Source organism: Pogoniulus pusillus, chromosome 10, assembly GCF_015220805.1.
Source record: "Pogoniulus pusillus isolate bPogPus1 chromosome 10, bPogPus1.pri, whole genome shotgun sequence".
In the NCBI taxonomy this organism is placed as follows: Eukaryota; Metazoa; Chordata; class Aves; order Piciformes; family Lybiidae; genus Pogoniulus; species Pogoniulus pusillus.
Genome location: NC_087273.1, coordinates 5,924,295 through 5,936,700, shown reverse-complemented (window position 1 = coordinate 5,936,700; position 12,406 = coordinate 5,924,295). Strand labels below are relative to the sequence as shown.

The 12,406-nt window shown below is 46.2% G+C and overlaps 1 protein-coding gene across 7 annotated transcripts in view; it reads left to right on the top strand.

The window, feature by feature from the left end:
- The window catches only part of BMP3 (bone morphogenetic protein 3), a 157,336-nt gene that overhangs the window by 14,632 nt on the left and 130,298 nt on the right, over nucleotides 1-12,406 (top strand). For 4 of the 7 annotated variants that reach the window (XR_010303643.1, XR_010303641.1, XR_010303642.1 and 1 more), the window contains exons 2-3: nucleotides 7,687-7,752; nucleotides 8,997-9,249. The gene's annotated coding sequence lies outside the window, so the exon portion shown is untranslated. Of the gene's footprint in view, nucleotides 1-4,047; nucleotides 4,226-7,686; nucleotides 7,753-8,996; nucleotides 9,250-12,406 lie in introns of those variants that run through there. The other 3 variants (XM_064149638.1, XM_064149636.1, XM_064149637.1) reach the window with 3 other exon arrangements.

Genomic DNA, 12,406 nt, shown 5'->3' with positions numbered 1-12,406 from the left:
ACCTACCAGTGAAGAGGGGGAGAAAAAAGCATGCTGCAAGCAAAAGGCATCTGAACTGGGAATGTGAGAAAGATGTGTGGGATGGGAAGATGCTAGGAGCTCTTGGAGGGAGGACAGCAGCTCAAAAGGAGCAAGATAGTGTGGAAAGTTTCATAAGTGACAGTTTGAGCATCATGAACTAATGATTTATGGAATTAAAACTTGCAGCCCACAGTTGATGGTGTGGGTTCACATCACTAGGAGTTAACATCATTAGGAGTTTCTGTGTCCAGGCCAGTTCTAGTCAGAAGTATTCCTTCTAGTTTTCCTGGACTGCATTGCTTCCTGTCACTCTGTGCTGAGTCAACAACTGGCTGGATGGCTGAGCCCAGAGAGTGGTGGTGAATGGTGCCACATCCAGTTGGCAGCTGGCACTAGTGGTGATCCCCAAGGATCAGTGCTGAGCCCAGTCCGGTTCAACATCTTTATTGATGACCTGGATGAGGGGATTGAGTCCAGCATCAGTGCGTTTGCAGATGACACCAAGCTAGGAATCTGTTGGAAGGTAGGAAAGCCCTGCAGAGGGACCTAGACAGGCTGGATGGGTGGGCAGAGGCCCATGGTATGATATTTAACAAGGCCAAGTGCAGGGTTCTGCACTTTGGCCACAACAATCCCAAGTAGTGCTACAGGATGGGGGCAGAGTGGCTGGAGAGAAGCCAGGCAGAAAGGGACCTGGAGGTCCTGGTGGATAGTCGGATGAAGATGAGCCAGCAGTGTGCCCAGGTGGGCAAGAGAGCCAGTGGCATCCTGACCTGCATCAGAAAGAGTGTGGCCAGTAGGACAAGGGAGGTTATTCTTCCCCTGTACTCAACACTGGTCAGGCCACGCCTTGGGTACTGTGTCCAGTTCTGGACCCCTCAATTCAAGAGAGATGTTGAGGTGCTGGAAGGTGTCCAGAGAAGGGCAATGAAGCTGGTGAGGGGACTACAGCACAGCCCTGTGAAGAGAGGCTGAGGGAGCTGGGGGTGTGCAGCCTGCAGAAGAGGAGGCTCAGGACAGACCTCATTGCTGTCTACAGCTCCCTGAAGGGAGGCTGTAGCCAGGTGGGGTTGGTCTCCTCTGCCAGGCAACCAGCAACAGAAGAAGGAGACACAGTCTCAAGTTGTGCTGGGAGAGGTCTAGGCTGGATGTTAGGAGGAAGTTGTTGGCAGAGAGAGTGATTGGCATTGGAATGGGCTGCCCAGGGAGGTGGTGGAGTCACTGTCCCTGGAGGTGTTGAAGCCAAGCCTGGCTGAGGCACTTAGTGCCATGGTCTGGTTGATTGGACAGGGCTGGGTGCTAGGTTGGGCTGGATGAGCTTGGAGGTCTCTTCCAGCCTGGTTGGTTCTATGATTCTGTCACCATTGCTTCCCACAGAGGACACTGTGGTGAGGAGTGTCACTCCTTGGTGCTGCTTCTGTTCGTGCAGGAGCAGCCACTCTGCATACAGAAGTCAGAATTGAACACACGTGAGTTAGGGAGCGTTTGCCACCAGGGTGGTGACAGTAGTGACATGTTTGAGGAAACAGTCTGTGTTATTTTTGGATGTGTTGCTCTTGCACATTTTGGATCTTCACGTTCAAAATATGAGTAGGAACCTTCCCCTGCGTTCACCACTTCCAGCAGCCTTTTCTGTGACTGGGTGTTGGATTTCAGTGCTCGCCAAGGCAGGAGGGTTGTTCAGCACCTTGCACAGTAACATCCTGCTCTCGCCATAGGCCTCTACCCTTTTAGTGCAGATAACAACTAGAAAAATAAATGATAAATTAAAAGGAAATATCTAAATAAATTTACCAGACCAGCTCGGGCAGCTTGGAAGTAAGCTAAAGCTGTATGTTACAGCCAGCTAAATTCACAAGCATACATACAATGTATATTTACATGTCTCTACAGTTTAGAAATGATACAGAAATCCAGTCCTCACCCTTCTGGACAAAGAAAGCCCAGAAAGGGCCAATGCCTCCACCTTCTCTCCCCACAGTGTGATGGTTTGGGTGTTACCCACCCCCCACACACTTTAGAAATCACCCAGACTAGACTCAGCCAGCTCTGGAAATATGAATGAAGCTTATATTTACAGCTAGCACAATATACAAGCAGATATTTACAGCATATACAGTTATAGACAGAAATATACAAGGTATAAGGTAATACAGAAACACAATTGCCCTCCCAGAAACCTGAGTCCCCAGGAGGAGCTCTCAACCACCCCTGCACCTTCCCCCTACCCCTCTCAACCTTACCCCAGTCTCAAGAAAGAATGGAGGTTTGGCCAGGGGGGTTAGGAAGCAAAGTGGATTAGAAAAGAAAATGGAGGGTGAGGATAGAGAGCGAGATCCATCTCGGAGCTCACCAGCAGCAGAGCAGAAGTGATTTTCTGTTGTTTTATTTCTTGTTCCTATACATCTCAGCAAGCCTCTGAGGGAAGTAGACATCACCACTGTTTTCCTTTCACAGCCTGTAATCTCGTTCTTCTCATCAAAACATTCTAGCTTGCTTCAAACTAACACACTCAGATAGAAAACCAGCAAGACCTCACATGTTACGTGGTCAGCCAAGGTTTGCACATGGCATGGAGGAGTCAGAGAAAGGAACAGCGACAGAGCCCAAGAGCCAAAAGAGCAAAACTGTTTATACATTTCTGGTTTATCCCTTTAGGCAAACCAATGAGTGATAAAGACTTTATTAGTGATCAGATGTTGTGCTGAGGGGTTTGGTTTAGTCAGTGACTAGTCAGTATGAAACTAACGATTGGACTCAATGGTCTTGAAGGTCTTTTCCAATCTAAGAAATTCTGATTCTTCTTTTTACAACCAATGCCCTGCTCATTCATTCTATATTTAAAAGAATGCCCAGAAAGTTCCTCCTCCTTGTTTAGAATCGTAGAATGTCAGGGGATTGAAGGGACCTTGAAAGATCTTCTAGTCCAACCCAATTTATGACCGAAATACAGCTTTAGCACTTAAATTGCTGCAAAATATCAGCCAGAAATTAAACACATGCAGGTGACTGCAGATGGCATCAGAGTGTCCTGTAAGGGGATAAACCTGCCTCATAAATTGGACTCTCACTCTGCAGCAGCCTGCACTCAGTATGCTGAGCTGTTGGAAGGCAGTGAAGGGGGAAAGGATATGGGGTCTTAGTAGATGGGTGATTGATCATGAGCCAGCAATGTGCTCTTGGGGCCAGGAAGGCCAGTGCCATTCTGGGGTGTATTAGAAGAGCTGCGGCTAGTAGGTTGAGAGAGGATCTCCTGTCCCTCTACTCTGCCCTGGTGAAGCTACATCTGGAGTACTGTGTCTGTTCTGGGCCCTGCAGTTCAAGAGGGACATAGAACTGCTTGAGAGAGTCCAGCACAGAGCCACAAGGATGATGAAGGGAATGGAACATCCTCCTCACTAGAAGAGTCTGAGGGAGCCAAGGCTCTGTAGCTCCAAGAGGAGGAGCCTGAGGGGTGACCTCATTCATGTTGATGAAGATGTGCAGGGTGAGTGTCAAGAGAACGGAGCTAGGCTCTGCTGAGTGATGCCCAATAATAGGATAAGGGGCAACAGGTGGAAGTTGAGGCCTAGGAACCTCCATGGAAATGTGAGGAGGAATTTTTTCACTGTGAGGGTGAGAGCACTGGAACAGGCTGCCATGGTGGGTTGTGGAGTCTCCCTCTCTGGAGATATTCTAAACCCACCTGGGTGTGTTCCTGTGTGATCTGGTCTAGGTGATCCTGCTCTGCAGGGGTGGGGGCAGGCTGGATGATCTTTGGAGGTCGTTTCCAGCTGCTGACACTGATTCTGTGCTGAGCATGAGCTGAGTGGTAGCAGTCATTTCTGGCAGCGCATGAATGTTAGGGTGCTGTGTGTGGTGCTGGAGACAGAAACGTGTGCTGATAACTCAGTACTCTGAGCTCTTCCTCTCAAGGCCCGCTGGAACCAGCAAGGGAGATTTCTAGAGTACAATTTGTAATCCTCTGCTCTTAATACAGATATTAGGCAGTAACTTTTAAAATTCTTTTGAACAGCAGTTTTTAGCTCTCGGCAAGTTAAGAGCAGAGCATCAGACGGGAGCAGCGTTTGGTGGGTGCTGGAGAATTCCTGGCGCTCCTCTCTGCATGGAGAACTCCCTCGTCTTGGCTGGCAGGAAGCTGGAACAAACACGTACATGGTCTTCTGGAATTCCTAACTGGTCACACCCCACATTTTCAACCCATGTATGTGTGTGTGGGAACTTCTGCAGAGTGGAATGCCTTGATCTTTTCTTCTCTGTCTTCTGCTGCGGTGGTTAGCTACAGCGTGGAGAATGTACCTGCTGCTGTGGCGGGCAGAGACAAATCTCTGGGGGACTGGCCACAGAGAAATGCTCACAGGGTGTGCTTGTAACTGCTGCATCCTCCTGGGTGTGGTAGTTTAAAGCTTATGTCTTTAAGAGTCAGAAAGTTGAAGACCTTCCTTTCCCTGCCCTATTCCTCCTTGCATGTGGAAGAGCTCCCAGCTTAGAATCACAGAATCAACCAGGTTGGAAGAGACCTCCAAGCTCATCCAGTCCAACCTATCCCTCAGCCCTATCCAGTCAACCAGACCATGGCACTCAGTGCCCCAGCCAGGCTTTGCTTCAACACCTCCAGGCACAGCAACTCCACCACCTCCCTGGGCAGCCCATTCCAATGCCAATCACTCTCTCTGCCAACAACTTCTTCCTAACATCCAGCCTAGACCTCCCCTGCCACAACTTCACACTGTGTCCCCTTGTTCTGTTGCTGCTTGCCTGGCAGAAGAGCCCAACCCCACCTGGCTACAGCCTCCCTTCAGGTAGCTGCAGACAGCAATGAACTCTGCCCTGAGCCTCCTCTGCTGCAGGCTGCACACCCCCAGCTCCCTCAGCCTCTCCTCACAGGGCTGTGCTCCAGGACCCTCACCAGCTTTATTGCCCTTCTCTGGACACCTTCCAGCACCTCAACATCTCTCTTGAACTGAGGAGCCCAACTTGCAATCCTTGATGTCTCTGCAAGGAGGTTGGACTAGATGACCTTTGGAGGTCCCTTCCGCCCCAAGCCGTTCTGTGAGCCTGTGTCCCTCAGAGAGGGGATTTAGCCCTTCAGGAGCCAAAAGCAAAGACCTCCAGAGGTCCCGATTGTCCCCGAGGAGGACCAGATAAGGTGTTTTATACCCATAACTCCTACATCCCTGTACAAAACTGGCTGCAAGATGGGATTCTTGTTGTTTTCCCTCCCTGTCTGCTCTCGGGAAGGAAGAGCAGGTTGTTATCTCCCTGCTGGAGGAGTGAGGCCTGGCTGACCTTGGCGAAGCTGCCGCTTAGGCCCAAAGAGGCCTAATTGGGGCCTGGCGTTGCCAGGCTGCATTTTCTGCCACAAATGGAGGGGTAGGGAGTAGGGGCATGGAAGCCTGGGGGTGTTGGCAGCAGGTTTGTCTGAAGCTTTGGCTTAATGAGCTTCTGTGTTAAGCCCAGACTGTGGATTTCTTGGTATTTTGTATGCTTTGCGCTGTAACATTGCAGCTCTGAGAGGGGCTTGGGGGTGCTGGTGGATGAGAAGCTCACCATGAGCCAGCAGTGTGTGCTGGCAGCTCAGAGAGCAAACCAGAGCCAGGGTTGCAGCAAGAGAAGTGTGGGCAGCAGGGTGAGGGAGGGGATTCTAATCTGCTTCACTCTGGTGAGACCTCACCTGGAGCACTGTGTCCAGTTCTGGAACCACTTTACAAGAAAGAATGTGTCCAGAGAAAGGCCTTGAGGATAATCAGGGGGCTGCAGCTTCTCTGCTGTGAAGACAGACTGAGAGAGTTGGGGCTGTTTGGTTTGGAGAGGAGAAGATTCCAAGGAGACCTTATTGTGGCCTTCCAGTATCTGAAGGGTGTCTGCAGGAAAGCTGGTGAGGGACTTTTCAGGGTATCAGGTAGGACTGGGGGGAATGGAGTGAAACTAGTAGTGGGTAGATTCAGATTGGATGTCAGGAAGAAGTTCTTCACTATGAGGGTGCTGAGACACTGGAACAGGTTGCCCGTGGAGGTGATGGAAGCCTTATCCCTGGAGGTATCACAGTATCAACAAGGTTGGAAGAGACCTCACAGATCATCAAGTCCAACCCTTTACCACAGAGCTCAAGGCTAGACCATGGCACCAAGTGCCACGTCCAACCCTGCCTTGAACAGCCCCAGGGACGGTGACTCCACCACCTCCCCGGGCAGCCCATTCCAGTGTCCAGTGACTCTCTCAGTGAAGAACTTTCTCCTCACCTCCAGCCTAAATTTCCCCTGATGCAGCTTGAGGCTGGATGTGGCTCTGAGCAACCTGATCCAGTGTGATGATCCTTCAGGTCCCTTCCAGCCCTGACAATTCTGTGATTCTGATATGTGAATTGTGTTTCCATTTAAATTTTCCAATCCTGAGTGTAAGTGGTTTTCTTTTGTCCCTTTTAGAAGAGGTGAAAGAATAATTTGCCCCACTTTAAGCCATGACACTGGGGAACACGTGGCCCTGTTCAGATGGGTGCCATGTATAACTGGCACTTAAAAAAACTCATTTGATGCACAGCTACATTTTCAGAAGCTTGCCAGTCTTTATGCTGCATTCGTTCAAGTCAGTCTGACTTAGTCATTCTTGAAACCAGTTCACTACAAATATGTCTGCAGAAGCTTGCAGTTCCTTGTGGCAGGTCAGCCAGGAATCAAAATGAGCCTGGTTTAAGGCAGTCTTTAGAATATTCATGTGACCTTTCGTACTGCTCTAAGTGCCTTAGCAGAACATTTCCTGTAGGGTAAAGGGTGGGCAAGCCCCTAGACAAAAGACAGAGACGGGAGAACAAGGCAGAGGATGCACATCCCAAAGGGTGATTAAACAAAAAAAGACCTAGGCTCTAAGAAATAACATTCACATTTATGCAGGAAATAAAGGATGAAATCCTTGCTGGTTTAAAAAAAAAAAAGTGGAAATACTTCCAAGCAGCTCTTTGTCCCTACCTCAGGAAATACTTGGTTAGGTGTTGGGGGATGCTTCCAGGACCATGGAATTGTAGAATTCAGGATATGTGTTAAACTCTTTGTTCTCCCTAAGCCTCTTGCTTTCTGAATTTATAAAGGTTTATCTCTGAGTTCCCTGAACCTATTTCTGCTTTCTTTGTGATTCAGATTTAACAAGGATACCTGCTTTTATTCTTTACCCAATAGCAGTACATAGAGTTATAACATGTATTTAAAACAAAGGCTTTCACGGAGGTTGAGTGTAACAGTAAAAGCTCCTGCTTTGTTTCTGCCCTCACCCATCCCAGGGACTTTCAAAATCACTTTTTTAGGCTGTTAGAGACATTGTTGTTATGGTAAAACAATGATATGTTTCTAGAAATGTATCTCTAAATGAACAAATGTTTCATTTATCAGATATGACACAGGAATAGTTTTGCTAGATTTTATTTGGGGCAGTAAGGGAGGGTGGTGCTGTGCTTTTTCTGTCCCAATTCCCTCTTTATTACTAAAACCCCAGCCAGTTAGTACTAAGCTCTGCTCCAAGCAATCTTGCTTCTGTGTCATTTCAACCATAATGTGTTGCATTCCTGATGTTTTATTCAGCCATGACATTGTCAATGATGCTTTTTCTCATGAGCCATAGGAGACTGAATTTGCTTTAGTTAAATCCAGACTTCTTTCCATTTAAATTTTGTAGATGCTGAAACCTCTTCAGAAGAGCAAGAGGGACTTAGTCACTGGCAACAGACTACAGGATGAAAATGTAAGTATCAGATGATGCTTTCCCTCATCTTGTGTCTTACAGAAGTCAGAATTTCTGAGATAGTAGTGAGCCCAGCTAGGATGGCACAGTAACGCTCTTTTGGAAAGACCTGAATGAGTGGGAGAAATTGCTGCCTTACACCTTTGATGCTCTGTGTTTTAACACTGGGCATTTTTTGACCTAGATGGGTCCACCCAGTGATAGAATCATAGAATGTCAGGAGCTGGAGAGGACCTTAAAAGATCATCTGGTCCAGCCCCCCTGCAAGAGCAGGATCACCTCTACCAGATCACACTGGAATGTTCTTGAATATCTCCAAAGAAGGAGACTCCACAACCTCCCTGGGCAGCCTGTTCCAGTGCTCTGTTACCCTCACAGTGAAAAATTTATTCCATGTGAAGCCAAGGAAGCTCCTATGCCTCAGCCTCCTATGCCTCCTCTTGTTCAGAAACAACTGTGGCCTGATTCCCATGTGTTTCAGTGCAGAAGTGATGCTTACTGAAAAATAAGTTTCTTCTCTCTTAGTGCTCTGCAAATGGCTGCCTTGATAATGGTTGAAAGATGGGACAAAGACAAGGTTTTTATATGGAAAGGGGAAGCATGTTCTGGAACAGAAGATTGAAGTGGATAAAAATGCATAATCTTTCAGGCCCCCACACCCTTCTTTTGGTTCAGAATAGGAGCCACAAACTTCAAGTGAAATTGGCAGGAATAGTTGTCAAACATGCATTTACTGTTGATTTATATTAACCTCTGCCTGAGAAAAGAAGACTTTGGGAACGCAGAATTCTTAGCTGGAAAGGAAAAGGAAAATGTCATACTCCAGTTCTTATCCATCTTTTACATCTACTTAATTGAGGTGTTTTTATCCACATGTCAGTCTTTCACTTTAAAAAAAATAAAAGTGCAGCAGATGCACTTCTGAGAAACAGCTTCAAACTAAGACATTTCTGCATAACAGCTGGGAAAGTGGCCAGTGATTGACCTGGCAGCTCTACATCTGAATTTTGAGGCTTAGATTCCAGATTTTCACTGAGTTTAAGTCCACTACTTTGCATGTCTGTATTAAAAAAACTTACTAAAGGAAAATCTCCAGAGTTTGTTGAAATGTGATGCTTAATACACTTGATGACTAGATCAGTATTGATGCTGGATTCTGACTGCTTGGATTGAGGAATGCTGCCACTTTTAATTGACATTCACATTGAGATAGTGGAGCAATACAATAATCCTTCCCATTTCAGATAGATCTGTGCTGAACCTGGACACCTTGCTTTGCCTTGGGTTATCTGAGAGCATGTGTCACGGATTCAGTTGAACCTTCTGCTGTTATTCATACCATGCTGCAGTCATGCCAGCTTCAAAACCAAAGTGCTAACTGGAGCAAAGTATTATATGCCTGAAGTTCACATTGCAACGTGGGAGGATTCTCGTTCTGGTTGCTGCTTCGTGGTTCTGGCTTCTTGAATGTGAGCTCTTCTCTGCAGACATGGTCAGGTAACTGCTGGGTTTGCTTCTGTTTTATGTTGTGTTTCACTGTGTTTCTGCAAACAGGTTAAGGTGCATCATGGACTAGTTGATTGGACAGGGCTGGGTGATAGGTTGGACTGGATGAGCTTAGAGGTCTCTTCCAACCTGGTTGATTCTGTGATTCCATTTCCTTCACTGTGCCGACAGGGTACTACATGGGTCCAGGGCTGGGAAAGCTGCTTTTTGTTACTGGAGAGGCCTAAAAAGGGCACTGGGAAGAGCTGGGGTCGGAAAAAAACTTCTCAGTCTTGTAGATACAGTGAGGTAGCATTCAATGAACACCTGAAACTGGATCCATTGCGGCTTGGGAAATCCTGGTAGAGATTTCCCTCTTGGGAGAAACCCAAACAGGAAAATGTAGAAAATTTGTGCAAAATTATTCGTTTGTTTTTTTTTTTTTTTTACTTTTGGGGTTTACTGATCCAAATGTTTTTGGGGTGATTCATTTGTTTGGCTTGGTTTTACTTCCTTTTTTGGATTCTCTGAGGCATGTGTTTGAACTTGTTTGAGTCCTCTGTCTGCTCTTGTGCTGTGTATCCTCCCAGTGCTGTCGCAGAGGATATTGAAACAAGCAGGCAGGAGCCACCGCAGAGCTTTGATCCAGAAAGTAAGAGTAAGGTTTTAGTGCTCTGCATGGTAAGTTACATGTGAGGGTCTGCAACTTGAAGACAGTTAAGAGTTGTGTGAGTATGAAGTTTGAGTTAGCCTTTAAATTAAAAATAAAATAAAATAGACAGCTGGTCTCAGCTCCTAAAGAAGCTTCTCACTCTTAGTTTTCCCTTAGGAAGCCATGTCTGGGTTTTTTTTAATCTGGGCAGTATCACCTGTGCTATTACCAAGGCTACAGACAAATTGGTATGTTATTTGGGGTTGCTCTTGGGCTCTGAGTCTGTGTATGCTGGTTGCTCAGAAGACCAGCCTACCCCTTTGGAAAGCTGAAACTTCTGCCAAGCAATGCTTACAAACAACAAAAACACCCAAAAATCCCCCACCCAAAGCCAGAACAAAACAAATCAAACCAAACCACCCAAAAACTCCCCAAATAAAAAGAAACCAAAAACCACACACAAAAAAACCCCGATACCCATGAAAGAAGCCAGACATAACCCAACAAAAGCAAAACAGAAAAGCACAGAAATTCACAGTAGGGTCTCTCTTTTTCTTACACAGAGTTGGAGAAGGAGACATCAAAAACACCTAGTTTCAAAACTTGAACTTTACTGTGCCTGAATGAAAAAGAGCAGCATATCTCTAAGCTGTTCTTGGTCACTCTGTGTGGCTTCTCCTTTCCATTTCATATTGGCTTTTGCAAAACATTCATCTGCCTAGTTGATGTGGGAGGTTAATTCTCTAAAACAAGCTTGTCATGGCAGAAGTGCTGTATGGAAGCCCTGTGAGGAGAGGCTGAGGGAGCTGGGGTTGTTTATCCAGAAGAAGAGAAGGCGTGATCAGAGGTGACCTCATTGCTGCCTATGACTACCTGAAGGGAAGCTGTAGCTGGGTAGGGGTTGGTCTCTTCTCCCAGGCACCCAGCAACAGAACAAGGGGACGCAGTCTCAAATTGTGCCAAGGGAGGTATGGACTGGATGTTAGGAGGAAGTTCTTCCCAGAGAGAGTGATTTGCCATTGGAATGGACTGCCCAGGGAGATGGTGGTGTTGCTGTGCCTGGAGGTGTTCAAGCAAGGCCTGGATGAGGCACTTAGTGCCATGGTCTAGTTGATTGGACAAGACTGGGTTCTAGGTTGTACTGTATGAGCTTGGAGGCCTCTTCCAACCTGCATGATTCTATGTATTTGCTTATTAACCATCTCCATTCAAAAACTTGAATGCAGAAAGGTTTGTGAGAAATCAGATGGATGTGCAGGGGTTTCAGAGTGAGGTAACAAGGGGCTATGGGGTGAGGTAACAAGGGACTGCTGCTGGCTTTGGGCAGTACTGGTGAATTCTCTCTCTTCTCATAAATGAATTCACCTAGAATCCAATGCAGGTCTTATGATCAGATGAACTGGGCAGGCAGACAGGTCTTGACTTCTTTGCACAGGTGTAAGTTTACCCTATCTAGCCCTCACCTATACTCTGGTATGCATTAAATACTGCTTGTTTATTCAAGGTGATAAAGGGCTCTGTGGGTATCATAGTTTGTATTTACAAAAGCCTTAGGAAATTATGCAATACTCTGGAACTCTTTTTTTGTGTTCAGAGCAAGTTTCTCGGTTACTGTGTGAATACCTCAAGGCTAACCTGTTGGGAGCAGCTTGAGGTGATGGGGCAGAGAGGAATTCTTCAGCTACACTGGGATATCTGAAGACACAGATACCCTTTAAGCTTGGGTTTGGACTTTGTGGTAATGGGAGAAAATAATAGTTACATTTGTGTAGGCATAATTTTCAGTGTCAGAAGTCTTTAGCCACTTCAAATAATTAGGTGGAATCTCTGCTTGGGAATTAGGGACGTTTATAAGCTAAATCATCCTTCCTTCTCCTTTTCCACTGACTGGGGTGAAAAATGGTTTCCACAAAAGACCACTGAACCCCCTTGATATTCCTTTTCTCAGAATCAGGATGTCAGATGAAAGCCATGCCTTGTTGTTCTAATCTTTTTCAGCACTGAGTGTTGGCTGTGAAAACAGTTTGGTAGAAGGGTCTGTCTGACTTTGAAACTCAGTTATTGAGGCTGTGCAAAGGCACTGGGTGTAGCTTGTTCTTTTAAAGCCATTCAGAGCACCCACTGTAGCTGGCTCAAACACTTGTGGATTAAGCACTTTCTAATGTGTGTTTTCTATATTGAACACTTAAGCACAAGATTACACTGTATATGACCAACAACATTATTCTCCGAGAAACTTGATCTAGTTGAGGTGTCCCTGCCCTTGGCATTGGGGTTGGAACTAGATTAATCCTTGAGGTCCCTTTCAGCCCTGACAATTCTATGATCTTTTTTCCCCTTACTGCTTCCTAACATCTATGCAGTTGCCTCTCCAGAGAAGGAGAGTTATAGAAATGTTTATTTATCTTTTAACTGAACCCATATTTGTTTTACAAACAGCTTTGGAAATTGCATTGGGTCATGCAGGTAATCCATAACTTAATTGAAAACAAATAATTTCTGCTCTTGTAATACAAA